Source organism: Cimex lectularius, unplaced genomic scaffold, assembly GCF_000648675.2.
Source record: "Cimex lectularius strain Harlan isolate CLEC.00 unplaced genomic scaffold, Clec_2.1 scaffold91, whole genome shotgun sequence".
Lineage (NCBI taxonomy): Eukaryota > Metazoa > Arthropoda > Insecta > Hemiptera > Cimicidae > Cimex > Cimex lectularius.
Window position 1 is genome coordinate 1,842 of NW_019394227.1, and position 6,580 is coordinate 8,421.

At 37.6% G+C, this 6,580-nt stretch overlaps 1 long non-coding RNA gene across 1 annotated transcript; it reads left to right on the top strand.

The window, feature by feature from the left end:
• The first annotated feature begins 762 nt into the window (after window positions 1-762).
• Window positions 763-3,262, top strand: LOC106674305. Its single transcript, XR_001341497.2, has 4 exons — window positions 763-880; window positions 974-2,143; window positions 2,712-3,051; window positions 3,134-3,262. It is a non-coding gene; the product is annotated as an uncharacterized LOC106674305 (long non-coding RNA).
• The last annotated feature ends 3,318 nt before the right edge of the window (window positions 3,263-6,580 follow it).

The following is a 6,580-nucleotide window of genomic DNA, read 5'->3' on the forward strand; positions in this document are numbered from 1 at the left end:
CCGGCACACCTCCCCCTCCTTAAAGCCTGGGACGCCGGGAGAAGGAACAGGGAGGAGGTTAGTGTTGGGGAAGGGGTTATTATAGGAATGGAAGGCTAGGTAATGAGGTTAGTAAGGGGATAAAGTGTTACGGAAGGCCACCAGGTACAGGAGGGGTATTGGACGCAGTTTAATCTGATGATCTCAATAAAAGATCGAAACGTTGGCACGACAAAGAAAATGTTTTTCTGAAACCTACATCACACCAGACCGCATCTCACGATATCTGGAATAATTATGTCTAAATTTTTGAACGAGTTTAACACATTTGTTGTTCTTGGTATAAAACTGAATTTGCATTTTTTTTACGAGAGTTCGCAACAGCAGAGGTCATATAAACCCTCAGGGTGCCGGTGTTTTTGAAAAAAGCCCATTTGTAAGTATGTCGGGTTCGAATGCTGGGCCACTGGATTCGAACTCTGGACTTTACCTTACAGTGATGAGCGCCGTGTCAACGCCTGAACGGTTGCGGCCACCGACGCCCCCGGCATAATTAGTTCTATGGCAATCAATGGAGAATGTTATATGACTTCTGGAATGATATCATTGAACATGAAAGTTAATTCGGTTAAGGAATGTAATAAATTTATATAATAATATGCAATTAAAGAATTTTTTTCTGTTGAGAACAGTGGTCATTTTCAGATCTGAAATTAGCGCTGAATATAGACTATTTAAACATGTGTTAAACATATGTTTACTATTTAAACAAATGCCTATTAATTATGCTTTTCTGTACATTAACATAAATCATAACTTGTTATAAAATTTTTTTTACAACTATTATTTTTGAATTGGAATTGAAAACTGCTTTTTGGCTACGCTTAAATCAAAAGAGACGGTAGGTTTCATTACCGTTAAATGTATTATTTAAGCATTTATTAGTTTGGTTTTTATGTTTCTTATTGTTACTTAAATCGATTTGCTCTCCCAGGAGTTAACGAGCTCACATTTAAATCAGTGAAGAGTACAATATTTTAAATTCAAAAGAGCGGAAGTGTTAATAAAAGACATGATAGAAAACAAGGCGTAATGAAAAATAGTCGTATTGATATAATCTACTTGAGCAACAATTTTGAGTTCAGACTTCATGGAGGTCGTGTACGAAAGGAAATACCAACTGTACTTTCTCATAGCATCCACAACTGTCCACAGTACAGGTTTCCTCGTCTTATCAATGGCACTGTATCTACGCATGTACTACGAAATCACCAAGCCTAAGCCGGATTATTTTACGAAATTTGGTTATTCCTTAAAATACGTAAATTCGGTGAATGCCTTAATCCAATCTGTGTATCAACTCATCGCACTCACCGTTGATATTATCACCATTTGTTCGTATACGATGGATGCGTCGCCCAGATGGGTGGCGGTGAGGTCGTTCATCAGGTCGGCTATCGCTATACCAATTGGATCTTTCACCACGATCGGCTATTGGGCGTTTACTTTCAAAGACACCTCGCTCCTCGGGAAAAATGATTATCCGTATTGGGTACAACATTTATTATCCACGTTTTGCCTATTTATTTTACTGTGTGATGTTATCAGCTGCAGGGGTGAATCCGCTAACATGGGCATGGCGTTTTGTACTTTAGGTATTATATCTTTTTTCTATTTCATATGGCTTCACATCATATATCACTTCACGGGCGTGTGGGCGGTCCCTTTCCTAAAACATTTTACACTTCCTCAAAAGCTAGCGTTATACGTATTTTTCGTGATCTTAGAATACGTATTTTTTCTCATTGGCATGTTTTTAAACAATCTTTTGTGGAACGAGGATTTCGCCGTGAACTTCCCGTGTTTAAGTAAATTCGTCTCCGCACCTTCTCGTTTCATTTACGGTAAGCCTTCTGCGACCTCAACCACACTTAAAGGACTTTTGAGTAGAACAGAAAGCATGTTTGTTGACCGACCAAAAAAACCAAACCCGCCTGAAAAAATATAATAGTTACATTTGTGTGTATTTTTGTTTTTCTTTTACGTATAATCATGTGGTAAACGGTGATTCGATAATTTCATAACTTGCTAGATCCATAAAACTAAAACTATTTTAAAATAACAATTCGGTTGTGTAACGTTTGAGAGGATGCAAACTGCAAAGGTATTTCAACTATTAAGGTCGATTCATATCTACCAGCACAGAGCGTGTCCAGCACGTAGCGTGGCAGACACAAAAAACATTACATACAAAACATATAGGAACGTTCATACTTAGCGAACGTTTGTCAGTGCAGACACGTACCAGCACCGGGCAGCATTGTCGCCGAGAATGTTTTGCTTGTGCTAGCATGTGTCTGCGGTTGTCTTTTCTTGTCTGTGCGGTTGGTATGAATAGTCGACAGACAAGATTTGTGCAATTCCAATAGGTTAGGTGCCTACCTATAGTAAATTGCATTATAATTTTAATTATAATTTCCAGTCTTGATAAACCAAGCTTGCGCTAATCCGAATTCGGGCTAAAATCCGAATCGCCGTTCAGTACATATTCAAGATTTTTTTTAAAATTTTATTTTGCAAAATATGTATAATAATATATAAGAATATAAATAATAATAATATTATAAGAATATTATATAGTATATGTGATGAAATGTACGTGATTTGTAATATACGTGCGTGAAAAGAATCCTGCCAATTGGTTTTCTGAAGAATAGTTTGTTGGTCTGTAGGTGACTGTTGATGTGATGACCACATAGTATGAATACTAGTGTCTGTGCCGTGTCTGCTACGCTACGTGCTGGACACGCTCTTGTGCTGGTAGATATGAATCGACCTAAGCGTGCAACACACCTCACGCAACCCAACGAGGCCTAACACCACCCGACCCCTTGTCTCATGTTGGTGGTGTGTGCACATCCGTTCGACGCAAGCATACGCCACGCGACAGTTTCCACAGAGAATATCATTGTAGTATTCATGAAATGTATCTCTCTTAGGAAGACATGGAAGTAATGGCCGCAGGAGCGATCTGCTTGCTTTCAACGGCGAAAAGAAAAACAGGTTCATGAGGTGAACCTCACTAGAGGCATATCTAGCGAATATCATAAGTGGATTTCTATTTTAGAAAATGCTGACCGATTCAATATTTCAGTATTTTGTATTTTCGGATGACTCCATGAAACAATAAAGGAATGCATCAGGAAAACTAATACAAATTATTATAACCATGCACTATGTACAATATACGCTCAAAGACAAAAACCGGACACTCGTATTTTGTTGTTTATTTCCAACTATATACATTTTTATATTTATATTAATTACTAGTTAATGTAAGCCAAATTAAAGAAAATTAGAAAGTCATGAGTTTTAATTAAAAAATATTTAAATAAGATGGTTTGAAAGAAAATTTACCAAAAGACCGGAAAATCGATTAGTGAATGAATAAAATTTAAATAACAATTATTTGCCTAGTTTTAGCCTATGCAAACAACAACCCTAATTATTCCATCATACCCTCAACCGCAATAGTTAATGCATGGACTCCTGAAGGAGATTATTTCCCATGTAGAGTTTTATTAAGATTCAGGATCTCAAATCAATCTAATTTCTTCCAAAAGTGCTTTTCTGTTCGTCTTGAAAATTAAACTTTGTGAAATCAAAATATCAGGAATAGCCTCATCGTGTGCACAACCCAATAAATGTGCATCAACCATCATAACATACCGTGCAAGTGCTTTTAAAGCTTCAATTGACTTTGTAACTTGCATAAACTCACTGATTATAAACAACCCATGTTTCTCAATAGCAAATCAATACAAATGCCCAATTTAATTAACCTAGCTGATCCTGAATTCTTTAATGATAATGAAATAGACATGGTCTTTGGAGCTGAACTGTTTTGGGACTTATTTCAGTCTAGACAAATAAAACTTTCCAACAGCCTTTCCCTTAGAAAAACAGCTTTAGACTGGTTGTAGCTGGTAAATCATATTTAGAAAGCCTAACTTGTCACTTAACAATGCAACAATCCGATCCCTTAGAATTGTCTGTGCAAATAAATTTTTTTTGGAAAATAGAAGAATTTCACAATCCTTATTGAGAACCCGAGAAGAGTTATGCGAAGGGCACATTACCAGAAACATGTGAAAAGGGATAAATCAGGTCGATATTACGTTAGATTGCCTACCAAGGAATCGCCAACTGTGCTGGGTGATTCTAAGCAAACAGCACTCCACTGTTTCTACACACAGGAAAGACGTTTCTCCAAAAATCATAGACTTTTGGAAGATAAGAAATTTATTCATGACTACATCTCTCTGGGCCACATGAAGTTGCATACTTATTTGTCAGCAGTTGAATATTTTTTACCTCATCATCCTGTAATAAAAGAAGAATCGAGAACAACTAAATTAAGAGCTGTCTTCAACGCTTCCGAGAAGACTACCTCGGGAAAATCATTAAATGATATTTTCGTGATTGGACCTACCATTCAAGACACGCTTTATTCCAACCCGATACGCTTCCTATCCAAAAAATACGCTTTAATCGCAGACATTAAAAAAATGTATCGTCAAATTTACTTGCAGCCCGAGGATGCTGGCCTTCTTTTAATTCTATGGAGAGAGCCTAGAATTGAAAGCATACAAATTGCTCACTGTCACGTACGGTACTGCTTGTGCTTCTTATCTAGCTCCTAGAACTCTTCATCAGTTGGCTGATGATTACGCTGAAAGATTTCCTACTGCCTCAATACTGTTGCGTTCTGATTTTTACGATGACAATTTGATTACCGTATGTGATTCTCTGAAAGAAGGTATTATGATTCGTGAACAGTTGTCCCAATTTTTGAGTCTTTCCTCGAATCGGCGATTTCAATCTGAGAAAATGGAAATCCAACAGCACAATATCGATTCCTAAGTAACATAAAGAAAGCACTGACTCAATTCCTATCATAGATGGACTAACTAAGACTAGGACTAGCCTGGATACCCAAATCCGATTATTTTGTTTATTCGTATAAAACGAAACCTTGTCGCTCTAGTGTTTACTCTAAGAGATCACATTTGTCTGAATAGCGCAAATATTTGATCCTCTCAATTTCTCTTTTTGTCATAACGGCAAAGCTTATTATCCACAAACTTTGGCAATTAGAATTGGATTGGGACAAAGAGCTCCCTACGACTTTCCGAGAGAATGGAATGCATATAAGTCTAGTCTTGCTGAATTGCACTAAATATGCAATAAATACCCAGGTGCATCATGCCTAAGTTTCTAGATGAGTATGAGCCTTTTTACATATATAAATCAATACATTTGTTGATGCCTCGGAGCTTGCCTATGGGTCTTGCGTTTATATAAGAGTCACTTATGGTGATAAAGTCACTTTGAGTCCTTTGTCATCCAAGAGCCGAGTGGCTCCTCTAAAAAAATATCGCTTCCAAGATTGGAACTGTGCGGGGCCACGTTGGTCGCTAACTTAACGCAGCAGGTAACCCAAGCTCTCCGAATCAAGATAGACCCCACCATCTATTGGACAGATTCTACTGTCTTAGGATGGACCAATTCAGCCAGCAGCCACTGGAAAACATTTGTTGCCAATCGTATATCGCAGATACATTCCTCCTCTAAGCCTGAATGCTGGAAACATGTTAGGAGAAGTGAAAATCCTGCAACTTTACCCGATCATTCCACCATTTCCTGTTTAGCCACTTCCTATAATGTGAGCTTAGAGGCATTTTATAAGTTTAGTAGTTTCCTTAAGCTAAAACAGGTTATCGACTTTATGTGTAGGTTTATCAAAGCACAAAGAAAAGAAAAATAATTTCCAAATCTTGATATCCATATCAGCTGAAAAGATGCACGAGTCTGAACTGCCCATCGTAAAATTGGTGCAAATGGTACTTTTTTCTCAAGAGCGGCACGATTTGAATAATTTAGGTTACGTTAACGCAAAGAGACGGCTTCGACCTTGAAACCGTTTTGTTCATGAGAATGGTTTGATGCGAGTAGGGGGAAAGCTTGACAACTCCGATTATTCATACAGTGTTAAGCACCCGATACTGCTTCCTGACAGGAACAAGATAGTTGAGTTAATGGTTCAGTACGAGCACGAAAATAATTTACACTTGGGCCACAAGCATTGTTGGCCTGCATTAGACAAAGATACTTGCCTCTGAATGGCCGAAACTGAGCCAGAAAAATAACCCGTCAATGCACAATTTGCTTCAAAGTAAAACCAAGGACCTTTACACCATTAATGGGTTCCTTACCTAAGACTAGAGTGGAGGTGTGTCGTTCATTTTACAAAACAGGAGTTGACTACTGCGGTCCATTCGTTCTCCGTTATTCTAAGTCTAGGAAGGTAATTGTCACTAAAGCTTTCGTAGCCTTGTTCATATATACTTATCTACTGCAGTCCATTTGGAAGTATTGGGTTGTCCGGAAAATAATGCAGGATTTTGGTATTAAACAAAAAAAAAGAAACTAGTTACTTTAAAGCAATGTTCTTTAATCAAAATAATTTCCCATACTCTCAATACATTTCTCCCAACGTGTTGGTAACTTATTAATTCCGTCTGAGTAGAATTCAGAATTT